Genomic DNA, 18,646 nt, shown 5'->3' with positions numbered 1-18,646 from the left:
TAAATGTTCTCCAATCAGTTTTTGGTAGAACAAAATTTTAAAATTTCTGATATTCCACTGGTGGTCATGATGGAAATCTGGCTCTGAAAGCCCCCATATAAAACGTGCAAAATTCTGTAAATGCCAAATGAAAGAGGAAGCCCTTACGAGTATTTTGGTATATAAAATGTTCTCCAATCAGTTTTTGCTAGAACAAAATTTTAAAATTTCTGATATTCCACTGATTGTCAGGACGGAAATCTGGATCTGGAAGCCTCAATAAAAAAACATCAAAAAAAAACAGTAATTGCCAAATGAAAGTGGAAGCCCTTACGCGTATGTTGGCATATAAACTGTTCTATAAATCAGTTTTTTTGGCATATAAAATGTTCTCCAAATCAGTTTTTTGTAGAACAAAATGTTCAAATTTCTAATATTCCACTGGTGGTCAGGAGGGAAATCAAAAAGCTGTGAATGCCAAATGAAAATAGAAGGTCTTACGAACATTTTGGCATATAAAATATTCTCCAAATCATTTTTTTGTAGATCACATTTTCCAATTTTCGGACATTACACTGCTGGTCATGATGGAAATCTGGCTCTGAAAGCCTCCTTATAAAAAGGTCCAAAAGGCTGTGAATGCCAAATGAAAGAGGAAGCCCTTACGAGTATTGCGGTGTATAAAGTGTCCTCCATGTCAGTTTTTTGTAGAACAAAATTTTCAAATTTCAAATATTCATGATGCAAATCTGTTTCTGGAAGCCCCGATGTAAAAACGTCCAAAAAACCTGTAAATGCCAAATGAAAGTGGAAGCCCTTACGATTTTGGCAAAATTTAAAAATTTCTGATATTCCACTGATTGTCAGGACGCAAATCTGGATCTGAAAGCCTCCATATAAAAACGTCCAAAAACCTGTGAATGCCAAATGAAAGAGGAAGCCCTTACGAGCATTTTGGCATATAAGGTTTTTTCCAAACATTTTTGGGTAGAACAAATTTTCCCCTCTTCTGATATTCCACGGGTGGTCAGGAAGGAAATCTGTTTCTGGAAGCCTCCATATTAAAACGTCCAAAAACTGTGAATGCCAAATGAAAGTGGAAGTCCTTACGTGTATTTCGGCGTAAAAAATTTCCTCCAAGTCAGTTTTTGGTAAAAATTTTAAAATATCTTATATTCTACTGGTGGTCAAGACGGAAATCTGGCTCTGGAAGCCTCCATATAAAAACATCAAAAAAACTGTAATTGCCAAATAAAAAATGAAGCCCTTACGAGCATTTTGGCATATAAGGTTTTTTCCAAATCAGTTTTTGATAGAACAAATTTTCCCCTCTTCTGATATTCCACTGGTGGTCAGGAGGGAAATCAAAAAACTGTGAATGCCAAATGAAAATGGAATTTCATACGAATATTTTGGCATATAAAATGTTCTCCAAATCATTTTTTGGTAGAACACATTTTCCAATTTTCGGACATTACACTGCTGGTCATGATGGAAATCTGGCTCTGAAAGCCTCCTTATAAAAAGGTCCAAAAGGCTGTGACTGCCAAATGAAAGAGGAACCCCTTACGAGTATTTTAGCATATAAAATATTAGTAAAATCAGTTTTTGGTAGAACAAAATTTTACCAATTTTTTGATATTCCACTTGTGGTCAGGACTGAAACCTGGCTCAGGAAGCCTCTAAATAAAAACGTTCAAATAACTGTGAATGCCATATGAAAGTGGAAGGTTTTACGAGTATTTCGGAATGTAAGATGTTGTACAAGTCTGTTTTTGGTAGAAAAAATTGTCACTTCTCTGATATTCCACTGGTGGTCAGGACGGAAATCTGGTTCTGTAAGCCTCCATATAAAATCGACGAAAAAGCTATAAATGCCAAATGACAGTAAAGCTCCTTACGGGGAGGGAAATCTGTTTCTGGAAGCCTCTAAATAAAAACGTCCAGAAATTGTGAATGCCAAATGTAAGTGGAAGCCCTTACGAGTATTTTGGCATATTAAATGTTCTCCAAATCAGTTTTTGTTAGAACAAAATTTTAAAATTTCTGATATTCTACTGGAAATCTGGTTCTGGAAGCCCCGATATAAAAACGTCCAAAAAAAACTGTGAATGCCAAATGAAAGAGGAAGCCCTTACGAGAATTTTGGCATATAAAATATTCTCCAAATCAGTTTTTGGTAAAACAAAATTTCAAATTTCCTGATAGTCCACTGGTGGTCAGGACGGAAATCTGGCTCAAGAAGCATCTATATAAAAACGTTCAAGAAACTGTGAATGCCAAATGAAAGTGGAAGGTTTTCCGAATATTTCGGCATGTAAAATGTTGCCCAAGTCTGTTTTTGATAGACCTAAATTTTCAAATTTTTAATATTCCGCTGGTGGTCAAGAAGGAAATCAAAAAACTGTGAATACCAAATGAAAATGGAAGGTCTTACGATATTTTGGCATATAAAATGTTCTCCAAATCATTTTTGGTAAACCACATATTCCAATTTTCCGACATTACACTGGTGGTCATGATGGAAATGTGGCTCTGAAAGCCTCCATATAAAAACATCCAGAAAACTGTGAATACCAAATGAAAGAGGAAGCCCTTACGAGTATTGCGGCGTATAAAATGTCCTCCATGTCAGTTTTTGGTAGAACTAAATTTTCAAATTTCTCATATTCCACTGGTGGTCATGATGGAAATCTGGCTCTGGAAGCCCCCGTATAAACACATGCAAAATGCTGTAATTGCCAAAAGAAAGAGGAAGCCCTTACGAGTATTTTGGCATATAAAATATTCTCCAAATAAGTTTTTGGTAAAACAAAATTTTACCAATTTTCTGATATTCCACTTGTGGTCAGGACGGAAACCTGGCTCTGGAAGCCTCCATATAAAATCGTCGATAAAGCTATGAATGCCAAATGACAGTAAAGCTCCTTACGGGGAGGGAAATCTGTTTCTGAAAGCTTCCATATAAAACTGTCCAAAAAATGTAAATGTCAAATGAAAGTGTAAGCCCTTACGAGTATTTTGGTATATAAAATGTTCTCCAATCAGTTTTTGGTAGAACAAAATTTTAAAATTTCTGATATTCCACTGATTATCAGGACGGAAATCTGGATCTGGAAGCCTCAATATAAAAACATCAAAAAAAACAGTAATTGCCAAATGAAAGTGGAAGCCCTTACGCGTATGTAGGCATATAAAATGTTCCATAAATCAGTTTTTTTGGCATATAAAAAGTTCTCCAAATCAGTTTTTTGTAGAACAAAATGTTCAAATTTCTAATATTCCACTGGTGGTCAGGAGGGAAATCAAAAAGCTGTGAATGCCAAATGAAAATGGAAGGTTTAAGAACATTTTGGCATATAAAATATTCTCCAAATCATTTTGTTGTAGATCACATTTTCCAATTTTCGGACATTACACTGCTGGTCATGATGGAAATCTGGCTCTGAAAGCCTCCTTATAAAAAGGTCCAAAAGGCTGTGAATGCCAAATGAAAGAGAAAGCCCTTACGAGTATTGCGGCCTATAAAATGTCCTCCATGTCAGTTTTTGGTAGAACAAAATTTTCAAATTTCTAATATTCATGATGCAAATCTGTTTCTGGAAGCCCCGATGTAAAAACGTCCAAAAAAACTGTAAATGCCAAATGAAAGAGGAAGCCTTTACGAGTATTTTGGCATATAAAATGTTCTATAAATAAGTTTTTGGTAGAACAACATTTTCAAATTTCTGATATTCCACTGGTGGTCAGGACGGAAATCTGGCTCCATATAAAATCGTCCAAAAAGCTATGAATGCCAAATGACAGTAAAGCTCCTTACGAGGAGGAGAATCTGTTTCTGGAAGCCTCTAAATAAAAACGTCCAAAAACTGTGAATGCCAAATGAAAGTGGAAGCCCCTACGTGTATTTCGGCGTAAAATAATGTCCTCAAAGACAATTTTTGGTAGAACAAAATTTCAAATTTCCTGATATTCCATTGGTGGTCGTGAAGGAAACCTGGCTCAAGAAGCCTCTATATAAAAACGTTCAAAAAACTGTGAATGATAAATAAAAGTGGAAGGTTTTACGAATATTTCGGTATGTAAAATGTTGTCCAAGTCTGTTTTTGATAGACCAAAATGTTCAAATTTCTGCTATTCCACTGGTGGTCAACACGGAAAACTGGCGCTGAAAGACGCTATATGAAAACGTCCAAATAATTGTGAATGCCAAGTAAAATTAGAAGGTCTTACGAGTATTTTGGCATATAAAATGTTCCCCAATCAGTTGTTGGTACATCCTGGAAACCTGGCTCTGGAAGCCTCTAAATAAAAACGTTGAAAAAACTGTAAATGCCAAATGAAAGTGGAAGTTTTTACGAGTATTTCTGCATGTAAGATGTTGTAAAAGTCTGTTTTTGGTAGAATAAATTTTCACTTTTCTGATATTCCACTGGTGGTCAGGACGGAAATCTGGCTCTGAAAGCCTCCATATAAAATCGTCCAAAAAGCAGTGAATGCCAAATGAGAGTAAAGCTCCTTACGAGTATTTTGGCATATAAAACGTTCTCCAAGTCAGTTTTTGTTAGAACAAAATTTTCCAATTTTCTGATATTCTACTGTTGGTGAGGACGACAATCTGGCTGTGGAAGCCTCCATATAAAGTCGTCCAAAAACTGTGAGTGCCAAATGAAAGTGGAAGCCTTTACGAGTATTTTGGCATATTAAATGTTCTCCAAATCAGTTTTTGGTAGAAAAAAATTTTACCGGTTTTCGATATTCCACTTGTGGTCAAAACGGAAACCTGGCTCAGGAAGCCTCTAAATAAAAACGTTCAAAAAACTGTGAAAGCCAAATGAAAGTGGAAGGTTTTACGAGTATTTTGGCATATAAAATATTCTCCAATTCAGTTTTTGGTAGAACAAAATTTTACCAATTTCCTGATATTCCACTTGTGGTCGGTGCAGAAACCTGGCTCAGGAAGCCTCTAAATAAAAACGTTCAAATAACTGTGAATGCCATATGAAAGTGGAAGGTTTTACGAGTATTTCGGAATGTAAGATGTTGTCCAAGTCTGTTTTTGGTAGAAAAAATTGTCACTCCTCTGATATTCCACTGGTGGTCAAGACGAATATCTGGCAAAATCGACGGATATCTGGCGGAATCTTCCAAAAAGCTATGAATGCCAAATGACAGTAAAGCTCCTTACGGGGAGGGAAATCTGTCTCTGGAAGCATCTAAATAAAAACGTGCACAAACTGTGAATGCCAAGTGAAAGTGGAAGCCCTTACGTGTATTTCGGCGTAAAAAATATCCTCAAAGTCAGTTTTTGGTAGAACAAAATTTTAAAATTTCTAATATTCTACTGGTGGTCAATATGGAAATCTGATTCTGGAAGCCCCGTTATAAAAACGTCCACAAAAACTGTGACTGCCAAATGAAAGAGGAAGCCCTTACGAGAATTTTGGCATATAAAATATTCTCCAAATCAGTTTTTGGTAGAACAATATTTCAAATTCTCTGATATTCCACTTGTGGTCAGGACGGAAACCTGGCTCAGGAAGCCTCTAAATTAAAACCTTCAAAAAACTGTGAATGCCAAATGAAAGTGGAAGGTTTTACGAATATTTCGGCATGTAAAATGTTGTCCAAGTCTGTTTTTGAAATGTTCAAATTTCTGCTATTCCACTGGTGGTCAAGACGGATATCTGGCGCTGAAAGCCTCCATATAAAAACATCCAAAAACTGTGAATGCCAAATGAAAATGGATGGTCTTACGAGTATTTTGGCATATAAACTGTTCTCCAATCAGTTTTTGGCAGAACAAAATTTTAAAATTTCTGATATTCCACTGATTGTCAGGACGGAAATCTGGATCTGAAAGCCCCATATAAGATCGTCCAAAAACTGTGAATGCCAAATGAAAGTGGAAGCCCTTACGAGTATTTTGGCATATAAAATGTTCTCCAAATCAGTTTTTGGTAGCACAAAACTTTCAAATTTCTGATATTCCACTGGTGGTTAGGACGGAAATCTGGCTCTGGAAGTCTCAATACAAAAAAGTCCAAAAACTGTGAGTGCCAAATGAAAGTGGAAGCCCTTACGAGTATTTTGGCATATAAAAAGTTCTCCAAATCAGTTTTTTGTAGAACAAAATTGTCAAATTTCTAATATTCCACTGGTGGTCAAGAGGGAAATCAAAAAGCTGTGAATGCCAAATGAAAATGGAAGGTCTTACGAATATTTTGGCATATAAAATGTTCTTCAAATCATTTTTGGTAGAACACATTTTCCAATGTTCTGACAGTACACTGGTGGTCATGATGGAAATCTGGCTCTGAAAACCTCTATATAAAAACCTCCAAACAACTGTGGATGCCAAATGAAAGAGGAAGCCCTTACGAGTATTGCGGCGTATAAAATAATCTCTCAAATCAGTTTTTGGTAAAACAAAATTTTCGTTTTTTTGTTGTCCAAGTCTGTTTTTGGTAGAAAAAATTGTCACTTTTCTGATATTCCACTGCTGGTCAGGACGGAAACCTGACTCTGGACGCCTCCATATAAAATCGTCCAAAAAGCTGTGAATGCCAAATGACAGTAAAGCTCCTTACGAGTATTTTGGCATATGAAATGTTCTCCAAGTCAGTTTTTGTTAGAACAAGAACAAATGTTCTCCAAATCGGTTTTTGATAGCACATTATTTTCAAATTTCTGACATTTCACTTGTGGTCAAGACGGATATCTGTCGCTGAAAGCCGTCATATAAAAACGTCCAAAAAACTGTGAATGCCAAATGAATGTGAAAGCCATTACGAGTATTGTGGCATATAAAATGTTCTCCAAATCAATTTTAGGTAGAATAAAATTTTTAAATTTCTGATATTCCACTGGTGGTCAGGAGAGAAATCTGCTTCTGGAAGCCTCCATACTAAAACGTCCAAAAACTGTGAATGTTAAATGAAAGTGGAAGCCCTTACGCGTATGTTGGCATATAAAATGTTCTATAAATCAGTTTTTGATAGAACAAAATTTTCAAATTTCTAATATTCCACTTGTGGTCAGGAGGGAAAACTAGCTCTGGAAGCATCCATATAAAATCGTCCAAAAACTGTGAGTGCCAAATGAAAGTGGAAGCCCTTACAAGTATTTTGGCATATAAAATGTTCTCCAAATCAGTTTTTTGTGGAAGAAAATTTTCAAATTTCTAATATTCTAATGGTGGTCAGGAGGGAAATCAAAAAACTGTGAATGCCAAATTAAAGAGGAAGCCCTTACGAGTATTGCGGCGTACAAAATGTCCTTCATGGTAGAACAAAATTTTCAAATTTCTAATATTCATGATGGAAATCTGGTTCTGGAAGCCCCGATGTAAAAACGTCCAAAAAAACTGCGAATGCCAAATGAAAGAGGAAGCCCTTACGAGTTTTTTAGCATATAAAATATTATTAAAATCAGTTTTTGGTAGAAAAAATTTTACCAATTTTCTGATATTCCACTTGTGGTCAGGACTGAAACCTTGCTCATGAAGCCTCTAAATAAAAACGTTCAAATAACTGTGAATGCCATATGAAAGTGGAAGTTTTTACGAGTATTTCGGAATGTAAGATGTTGTCCAAGTCTGTTTTTGGTAGAAAAAATTGTCACTTCTCTGATATTCCCCTGGTGGTCAGGACGGAAATCTGGCTCTGGAAGCCTCCATATAAAATCGTCGAAAAAGCTATGAATGCCAAATGACAGTAAAGCTCCTTACGGGGAGGGAAATCTGTTTCTGGAAGCCTCTAATTAAAAACGTCCAAAAACTGTGAAAGCCAAATGAAAGTTTAAGCCCTTACGAGTATTTTGGCATATTAAATGTTCTCCAAATCAGTTTATGGTAGAACAAAATTTTAAAATTTCTGATAATCTACTGGTGGTCAATAGGGAAATCTGGTTCTGGAAGCCCCGATATAAAAACGTCAAAAAAAAACTGTGAATGCCAAATGAAAGAGGAAGCCCTTACGAGAATTTTGGCATATAAAATATTCTCCAAATCAGTTTTTGGTAGAACAAAATTTTCAAATTTCTCATATTCCACTGGTGGTCATGATGGAAATCAGGCTCTGGAAGCCCCCATATAAAAACGTGCAAAATGCTGTAATTGCCAAATGAAAAAGCAAGCCCTTACGAGTATTTTGGCATATAACATATTCTCCAAATCAGTTTTTGGTAAAACAACATTTTACCAATTTTCTGATATTCCACTTGTGGTCAGGACGGAAACCTGGCTCTAGAAGCCTCTAAATAAAAACGTTCAAAAACTGTAAATGCCAAATGAAAGTGGAAGTTTTTACGAGTATTTCGGCATGTAAGATGTTGTCCAAGTCTGTTTTTGGTAGAAAAAAATTTCACTTTTCTGATATTCCACTGGTAGTCAGGACGGAAATCAAGCTCAGGAAGCCTCCATATAAAATCGTCCAAAAAGCTGTGAACGCTAAATGAGAGTAAAGCTCCTTACAAGTATTTTGGTAAATAAAACGTTCTCCAAGTCAGTTTTTGGTAGAACAAAATTTTCCAATTTGCTGATATTCTACTCTTGGTGAGGACGACAATCTGGCTCAGGAAGCCTCTATATAAAATCGTCCAAAAAGCTGTGAATGCCAAATGAGAGTAAAGCTCCTAACGAGTATTTTTGGCATATAAAATGTTCTCCAAATCAGTTTTTCCACTTTTCGGACATTAAACTGGTGGTCATGATGGAAATCTGGCTCTGAAGGCCCCATATAAAAACGTGCAAAATGCTGTAATTGCCAAATGAAGGAGGAAGCCCTTACGAGTATTTTGGCATATAAAATATTCTCCAAATCAGTTTTTGGTAGAAGAAAATTTTACCAATTTTCTGATATTCCACTTGTGGTCAGGACGGAACCCTGGCTCAGGAAGCCTCTAAATAAAAACGTTTAAAAAACTGTAAATGCCAAATGAAAGTGGAAGGTTTTACGAGTATTTCGGAATGTAAGATGTTGTACAAGTCTGTTTTTGGTAGAAAAAATTGTCCCTTCTCTGATATTCCACTGGTGGTCAGGACGGAAATCTGGCTCTGGAAGCCTCCATATAAAATCGTCCAAAAAGCTATGAATGCCAAATGACAGTAAAGCTCCTAACGAGTATTTTGGCATATAAAATGTTCTCCAAATCAGGTTTTGGTAGAACAAAATTTTCAAAATTCTGACATTCTACTGGTGGTCAGGAGGGAAATCTGCCTCTGGAAGTCTCCGTACAAAAACGTCCAAAAAACAGTGAATGTTAAATGAAAGTGGAAGCCCTTACGCGTATGTTGGCATATAAAATGTTGTATAAATCAGTTTTCGGTAGAACAACATTTTCACTTGTGGTCTGATATTCCACTTGTGGTCAGGAGGAAAAACTAGCTCTGGAAGCCTCCATATAAAATCGTCCAAAAACTGTGAGTGCCAAATGAAAGTGGAAGCCCTTACGAGTATTTTGGCATATAAAATGTTCTCCAAATCAGTTTTTTGTGGCACAAAATTTTCAAATTTCTAATATTCCACTGGTGGTCAGGAGGGAAATCAAAAAAACTGTGAATGCCAAATGAAAATGGAAGGTCTTACGAACATTCTGGCATATAAAATGTTCTCCAAATCATTTTTTGGTAGATCACATTTTCCAATTTTCGGACATTACACTGCTGGTCATGATGGAAATCTGGCTCTGAAAGCCTCCTTATAAAAAGGTCCAAAAGGCTGTGAATGCCAAATGAAAGAGGAAGCCCTTACGAGTATTTTGGCATATTAAATGTTCTCCAAATCAGTTTTTGGTAGAACAAAGTTTTCAAATTTCTAATATTCATGAAATTCATGAAATCTGGTTCTGGAAGCCCCGATATAAAAACGTCCATAAAAACTGTGAATGTCAAATGAAAGGAGAAGCCCATACCAGAATTTTGGCATATAAAATATTCTCCAAATCAGTTTTTGGTAAAACAAAATTTCAAATTTCCTGATATTCCACTGGTGGTCAGGACGGAAATCTGGCTCAAGAAGCATCTATATAAAAATGTTCAAAAAACTGTGAATGGCAAATAAAAGTGGAAGGTTTTACGAATATTTCGGCATGTAAAATATTGCCCAAGTATGTTTTTGATAGACCAAAATTTTCAAATTTTTAATATTCCGCTGGTGGTCAAGAAGGAAATCAAAAAACTGTGAATGCCAAATGAAAATGGAAGGTCTTACGAATATTTTGGCATATAAAATGTTCTCCAAATCATTTTTGGTAGAACACATATTCCAATTTTCGGACATTACACTGCTGGTCATGATGGAAATCTGGCTCTGAAAGCCTCCTTATAAAAAGGTCCAAAAGGCTGTGAATGCCAAATGAAAGAGGAAGCCCTTACGAGTATTTTGGCATATAAAATGTTCTCCAAATCAGTTTTTTGTGGCACAAAATTTTCAAATTTCTAATATTCCACTGGTGGTCAGGAGGGAAATCAATAAACTGTGAATGCCAAATGAAAATGGAAGGTCTTACGAACATTTTGGCATATAAAATATTCTCCAAATCATTTTTTGGTAGATCACATTTTCCAATTTTCGGACATTACACTGCTGGTCATGATGGAAATCTGGCTCTGAAAGCCTCCTTATAAAAAGGTCCAAAAGGCTGTGAATGCCAAATGAAAGAGGAAGCCCTTACGAGTATTTTGGCATATTAAATGTTCTCCAAATCAGTTTTTGGTAGAACAAAATTTTCAAATTTCCAATATTTATGAAATTCATGAAATCTGGTTCTGGAAGCCCCGATATAAAAACGTCCATAAAAACTGTGAATGCCAAATGAAAGGGGAAGCCCATACGAGAATTTTGGCATATAAAATATTCTCCAAATCAGTTTTTGGTAAAACAAAATTTTATCAATTTTCTGATATTAGACTTGTGGTCAGGACGGAAATCTGGCTCTTGAAGCCTCCATATAAAATCGTCCAAAAAGCTGTGAACGCCAAATGAGAGTAAAGCTCATTACAAGTATTTTGGCATATAAAATGTTCTCCAAGTCAGTTTTTGTTAGAACAAAATTTTCCAATTTTCTGATATTCTACTGTTGGTGAGGACGACAATCTGGCTCTGGAAGCCTCCATATAAAATCGTCCAAAAAACTGTGAATGTTAAATGAAAGTGGAAGCCCTTACGAACATTTTGGCAAATAAGATATTCTCCAAGTCAGTTTTTGTTAGAACAAAATTTTCCAATTTTCGGACATTAAACTGGTGGTCATGATGGAAATCTGGCTCTGAAAGCCCCCATATAAAAACGTGGAAAATTCTGTAAATGCCAAATGAAAGAGGAAGCCCTTACGAGTACTTTGGCATATAAAATATTCTCCAAATCAGTTTTTGGTAGAAGAAAATTTTACCAATTTTCTGATATTCCACTTGTGGTCAGGACGGAACCTTGGCTCAGGAAGCCTCTAAATAAAAACGTTTAAAAAACTGTAAATGCCAAATGAAAGTGGAAGCTTTTACGAGTATTTCGAAATGAAAGATGTTGTCCAAGTCTGTTTTAGGTAGAAAAAATGTTCACTTCTCTGATATTCCACTGGTGGTCAGGATGGAAATCTGGCTCTGGAAGCCTCCATATAAAAGCGTCCAAAAAGCTATGAATGCCAAATGACAGTAAAGCTCCTAACGAGTATTTTGGCATATAAAATGTTCTCCAAATCAGTTTTTGGTAGAACAAAATTTTCAAAATTCTGATATTCTACTGATGGTCAGGAGGGAAATCTGCCTCTGGAAGTGTCCGTACAAAAACGTCCAAAAAACTGTGAATGTTAAATGAAAGTGGAAGCCCTTACGCGTATGTTGGCATATAAAATGTTCTATAAATCAGTTGTTGGTAGAACAACATTTTCAAATTTCTGATATTCCACTTGTGGTCAGGAGGGAAAACTAGCTCTGGAAGCCTCCATATAAAATCGTCCAAAAACTGTGAGTGCCCAATGAAAGTGGAATCCCTTACGAGTATTTTGGCATATAAAATTTTCTCCAAATCAGTTTTTTGTGGAACAAAATTTTCAAATTTCTAATATTCCACTGGTGTGGAGGGAAATCAAAAAACTGTGAATGCCAAATGAAAATGAAAGGTCTTACGAACATTTTGGCATATAAAATGTTCTCCAAACCATATTTCGGTAGATCACATTTTCCAATTTTCGGACATTACACTGCTGGTCATGATGGAAATCTGGCTCTGAAAGCCTCCTTATAAAAAGGTCCAAAATGCTGTGAATGCCAAATGAAAGAGGAAGCCCTTACGAGTATTGCGGCGTACAAAATGTCCTCCATGTCAGTTTTTGGTAGAACAAAATTTTCAAATTTCTAATATTCATGATGGAAATCTGGTTCTGGAAGCCCCGATGTAAAAACGTCAAAAAAAACTGTGAATGCCGAATGAAAGAGGAAGCCCTTACGAGTATTTTAGCATATAAAATATTATTAAAATCTGTGTTTGGTAGAACAAAATTTTACCAATTTTCTGATATTCCACTTGTGGTCAGGACTGAGACCTGGCTCAGGAAGCCTCTAAATAAAAGCGTTCAAATAACTGTGAATGCCATATGAAAGTGGAAGGTTTTACGAGTATTTCGGAATGTAAGATGTTGTCCAAGTCTGTTTTTGGTAGAAAAAATTGTCATTTCTCTGATATTCCACTGGTGGTCAGGACGGAAACCTGGCTCTGGAAGCCTCTAAATAAAAACGTCCAAAAACTGTGAATGCCAAATGAAAGTGGAAGCCCTTACGAGTATTTTGGCATATTAAATGTTCTCCAAATCAGTTTTTGGTAGAACAAAATTTTAAAATTTCTGATATTCTACTGGTGGTCAATAGGGAAATCTGGTTCTGGAAGCCCCGATATAAAAACTTCTAAAAAAAACTGTGAATGCCAAATAAAAGAGGAAGCCCTTACGAGAATTTTGGTATATAAAATATTCTCCAAATCAGTTTTTGGTAAAACAAAACTTCAAATTTCCTGATATTCCACTGGTGGTCAGGACGGACACCTGGCTCAAGAAGCATCTATAAAAAAACGTTGAAAAAACTGTGAATGCCAAATAAAAGTGGAAGGTTTTACGAATATTTCGGCATGTAAAATGTTGCCCAATTCTGTTTTTGATAGACCAAAATTTTCAAATTTTAAATATTCCGCTGGTGGTCAAGAAGGAAATCAAAAAACTGTGAATGCCAAATGAAAACGGAAGGTCTTACGAATATTTTGGCATATAAAATGTTCTCCAAATCATTTTTGGTAGAACACATATTCCAATTTTCTGACATAATACTGGTGGTCATGATGGAAATCTGGCTCAAGAAGCTTCTATATAAAAACGTTCAAAAAGCTGTGAATGCCAAATGAAAGAGGAAGCCCTTATGAATATTGCGGCGTATAAAATGTCCTCCATGTCAGTTTTTGGTAGAACAGAATTTTCAAATTTCTTATATTCCACTGGTGGTCAAGATGGAAATCTGGCGCTGAAAGCCACCATATAAAAACATCCAAAAAATGTGAATGCCAAATAAAAGTGGAAGCCCTTACGAGTATTTTGGCATATAAACGGTTCTGTTATCAGTTTTTTGGTAGAACAAAATTTTAATATTTCTGTTATTCCACTGATTGTCAGGACGGAAATCTGGATCTGAAAGCCTCCATATAAAAACGTCAAAAAAAAAACTGTAAATGCCAAATGAAAGTGGAAGCCCTTACGTGCATGTTGGCATATAAAATGTTCTATAAATCAGTTTTTGGTAGAACAACATTTTCAAATTTTTGATATTCCACTGGCGGTCAGGAGGGAAAACTAGCTCTGGAAGCCTCCATATAAAACCGTCTAAAAACTGTGAGTGCCAAATAAAAGTGGAAGCCCTTACGAAGCCAAATCAGTTTTTTGTAGAACAAAATTTTCAAATTTCTTATATTCCACTGCTGGTCAAAAGCGAAATCAAAAAACTATGAATGCCAAATGAAAATGGAAGGTCTTACGAATATTTTGGCATATAAACTGTTCTCCAATCAGTTTTTGGTAGAACAAAATTTTAAAATTTCTGATATTCCACTGATTGTCAGGACGGAAATCTGGATCTGAAAGCCTCCATATAAAAACGTCAAAAAAAACTGTAAATGCCAAATGAAAGTGGAAGCCCTTACGAGTATTGCGGCGTATAAAATGTCCTCCATGTCAGTTTTTGTAGAACAAAATTTTCAAATTTCTAATATTCCACTGGTGGTCATGATGGAAATCTGCCTCTGGAAGCCCCCATATAAAAACGTGCAAAATACTCTAAATGTCAAGTGAAAGAGGAAGCCCTTACGAGTATATAAAATATTCTCCAAATTTTTGGTAAAACAAAATTTTAACAATTTTCTGATATTCCACTTGTGGTCAGGACCGAAACCTAGCTCTGGAAGCCACTAAATAAAAACGTTCGAAAAACTGTATATGCCAAATGAAAGTGGAAGTTTTTACGAGTATTTCGGCATGTAATATGTTGTCCAAGTCTGTTTTTTGTAGAAAAAATTCTCACTTTTCTGATATTCCACTGGTGGTCAGGACGGAAATCTGGCTCTGGATGCCTCCATATAAAATCGTCTAAAAAGCTGTGAATGCCAAATGAGAGTAAAGCTCCATACGAGTATTTTGGCATATAAAATGTTCTCCAAGTCAGTTTTTGTTAGAACAAAATTTTCCAATTTTCTGATATTCCACTGTTGTTGAGGACGAAAATCTGGGTCAGGAAGCCTCCATATAAAATCGTCCAAAAACTGTGAGTGCCAAATGAAAGTGGAAGCCCTTAAGAGTATTTTGGCATATTAAATGTTCTCCAAATCAGTTTTTGGTAGAACAAAATTTTCAAATTTCTAATATTCCACTGGTGGTCATAACGGAAATCTGGCTCTGGAAGCCTCCATATAAAAACATAAAAAAAACTGTAATTGCCAAATAAAAAATGAAGCCCTTACGAGCATTTTGGCATATAAAGTTTTTTCCAAATCAGTTTTTGATAGAACAAATTTTCCCCTCTTCTGATATTCCACTGGTGGTCAGGAGGGAAATCAAAAAACTGTGAATGCCAAATGAAAATGGAAGGTCATACGAATATTTTGGCATATAAAATGTTCTCCAAATCATTTTTTGGTAGAACACATTTTCCAATTTTCGGACATTACACTGCTGGTCATGATCGAAATCTGTCGCTGAAAGCCTCCATTTAAAAACGTTCAATAAACTGTGAATCCCAAATTCCGAGCATTTCGGCATGTAAAATGTTGATAAAGTCTGTTTTTGGTAGAAAAAATTGTCCACTTTTCTGATATTCCACTGTTGGTCAGGAGGGAAATCTGCCTCTGGAAGTCTCCGTACAAAAACGTCCAAAAAACTGTGAATGTTAAATGAAAGTGGAAGCCCTTACGCGTATGTTGGCATATAAAATGTTCTATAAATCAGTTTTTGATAGAACAACATTTTCAAATTTCTAATATTCCACTTGTGGTCAGGAGGGAAAACTAGCTCTGGAAGCATCCATATAAAATCGTCCAAAAACTGTGAGTGCCAAATGAAAGTGGAAGCCCTTACAAGTATTTTGGCATATAAAATGTTCTCCAAATCAGTTTTTTGTGGAACAAAATTTTCAAATTTCTAATATTCTAATGGTGGTCAGGAGGGAAATCAAAAAACTGTGAATGCCAAATGAAAATGGAAGGTCTTACGAACATTTTGGCATATAAAATGTTCTCCAAATCATTTTTTGGTAGATCACATTTTCCAATTTTCGGACATTACACTGCTGGTCATAATGGAAATCTGGCTCTGAAAGCCTCCTTATAAAAAGGTCCAAAAGGCTGTGAATGCCAAATGAAAGAGGAAGCCTTACGAGTATTGCGGCGTACAAAATATGCTCCATGTCAGTTTTTGGTAGAACAAAATTTTCAAATTTCTAATATTCATGATGGAAATCTGGTCCTGGAAGCCCCGATGTAAAAATGTCCAAAAAAACTGTGAATGCCAAATGAAAGAGGAAGCCCTTACGAGTATTTTAGCATATAAAATATTATTAAAATCAGTGTTTGGTAGAACAAAATTTTAACAATTTTCTGATATTCCACTTGTGGTCAGGACTGAAACCTGGCTCAGGAAGCCTCTAAATAAAAACGTTCAAATAACTGTGAATGCCATATGAAAGTGGAAGGTTTTACGAGTATTTCGGAATGTAAGATGTTGTCCAAGTCTGTTTTTGATAGACCAAAATGTTCAAATTTCTGCTATTCCACTGGTTGTCAAGATGGAAATCTGGCGCTGAAAGCCTCCATATCAAAACATCCAAAAAATGTGAATGCCAAATAAAAATGGAAGGTCTTACGAGTATTATGGCATATAAACTTTTCTCCAATCAGTTATTTGTTAGAACAAAATTTTAAAATTTCTGACATTCCACTGATTGTCAGGACGGAAATCTGGATCTGAAAGCCTCCATATAAAAACGTCAAAAGAAACTGTAAATGCCAAATGAAAGTGGAATCCCTTACGCGTATGTTGGCATATAAAGTGTTCTATAAATCAGTTTTTGGTAGAACAACATTTTCAAATTTCTGATATTCCACTGATTGTCAGGACGGAAATCTGGATCTGAAAGCCTCCATATAAAAACGTCAAAAAAAAAAACTGTAAATGCCAAATGAAAGTGGAAGCCCTTACGTGTATGTTGGCATATAAAATGTTCTATAAATCAGTTTTTGGTAGAACAACATTTTCAAATTTCTGATGTTTCACTGGTGGTCAGGAGGGAAAACTAGCTCTGGAAGCCTCCATATAAAATCGTCTAAAAACTGTGAGTGCCAAATAAAAGTGGAAGCCCTTACGAAGCCAAATCACTTTTTTGTAGAACAAAATTTTCAAATTTCTTATATTCCACTGGTGGTCAAGAGGGAAATCAAAAAACTTTGAATGCCAAATGAAAATGGAAGGTCTTACGAATATTTTGGCATATAAACTGTTCTCCAATCAATTTTTGGTAGAACAAAATTTTAAAATTTCTGATATTCCACTGATTGTCAGTACGGAAATCTGGATCTGAAAGCCTCCATATAAAAACGTCCAAAAAACTGTGAATGCCAAATGAAAGAGGAAGCCCTTACGAGTATTGCGGCGTATAAAATGTCCTCCATGTCAGTTTTTGTAGAACAAAATTTTCAAATTTCTAATATTCCACTGGTGGTCATGATGGAAATCTGCCTCTGGAAGCCCCCATATAAAAACGTGCAAAATACTATAAATGTCAAGTGAAAGAGGAAGCCCTTACGAGTATATAAAATATTCTCCAAATTTTTGGTAAAACAAAATTTTAACAATTTTCTGATATTCCACTTGTGGTCAGGACCGAAACCTAGCTCTGGAAGCCACTAAATAAAAACGTTCGAAAAACTGTATATGCCAAATGAAAGTGGAAGTTTTTACGAGTATTTCGGCATGTAATATGTTGTCCAAGTCTGTTTTTTGTAGAAAAAATTCTCACTTTTCTGATATTCCACTGGTGGTCAGGACGGAAATCTGGCTCTGGATGCCTCCATATAAAATCGTCTAAAAAGCTGTGAATGCCAAATGAGAGTAAAGCTCCATACGAGTATTTTGGCATATAAAATGTTCTCCAAGTCAGTTTTTGTTAGAACAAAATTTTCCAATTTTCTGATATTCCACTGTTGTTGAGGACGAAAATCTGGGTCAGGAAGCCTCCATATAAAATCGTCCAAAAACTGTGAGTGCCAAATGAAAGTGGAAGCCCTTACGAGTATTTTGGCATATTAAATGTTCTCCAAATCAGTTTTTGGTAGAACAAAATTTTCAAATTTCTAATATTCCACTGGTGGTCATAACGGAAATCTGGCTCTGGAAGCCTCCATATAAAAACATCAAAAAAAAAACTGTAATTGCCAAATAAAAAATGAAGCCCTTACGAGCATTTTGGCATATAAGGTTTTTTCCAAATCAGTTTTTGATAGAACAAATTTTCCCCTCTTCTGATATTCCACTGGTGGTCAGGATGGAAATCAAAAAACTGTGAATGCCAAATGAAAATGGAAGGTCATACGAATATTTTGGCATATAAAATGTTCTCCAAATCATTTTTTGGTAGAACACATTTTCCAATTTTCGGACATTACACTGCTGGTCATGATGGAAATCTGGCTCTGAAAGCCTCCTTATAAAAAGGTCCAAAAGGCTGTGACTGCCAAATGAAAGAGGAAGCCTTACGAGTATTGCGGCGTACAAAATATGCTCCATGTCAGTTTTTGGTAGAACAAAATTTTCAAATTTCTAATATTCATGATGGAAATCTGGTTCTGGAAGCCCCGATGTAAAAATGTCCAAAAAAACTGTGAATACCAAATGAAAGAGGAAGCCCTTACGAGTATTTTAGCATATAAAATATTATTAAAATCAGTGTTTGGTAGAACAAAATTTTAACAATTTTTTGATATTCCACTTGTGGTCAGGACTGAAACCTGGCTCAGGAAGCCTCTAAATAAAAACGTTCAAATAACTGTGAATGCCATATGAAAGTGGAAGGTTTTACGAGTATTTCGGAATGTAAGATGTTGTCCAAGTCTGTTTTTGGTAGAAAAAATTGTCACTTCTCTGATAT

This window comes from Musca domestica, unplaced genomic scaffold (genome assembly GCF_030504385.1).
Source record: "Musca domestica strain aabys unplaced genomic scaffold, Musca_domestica.polishedcontigs.V.1.1 28, whole genome shotgun sequence".
NCBI classification, from domain to species: Eukaryota; Metazoa; Arthropoda; class Insecta; order Diptera; family Muscidae; genus Musca; species Musca domestica.
This window is presented reverse-complemented; position numbering follows the sequence as displayed.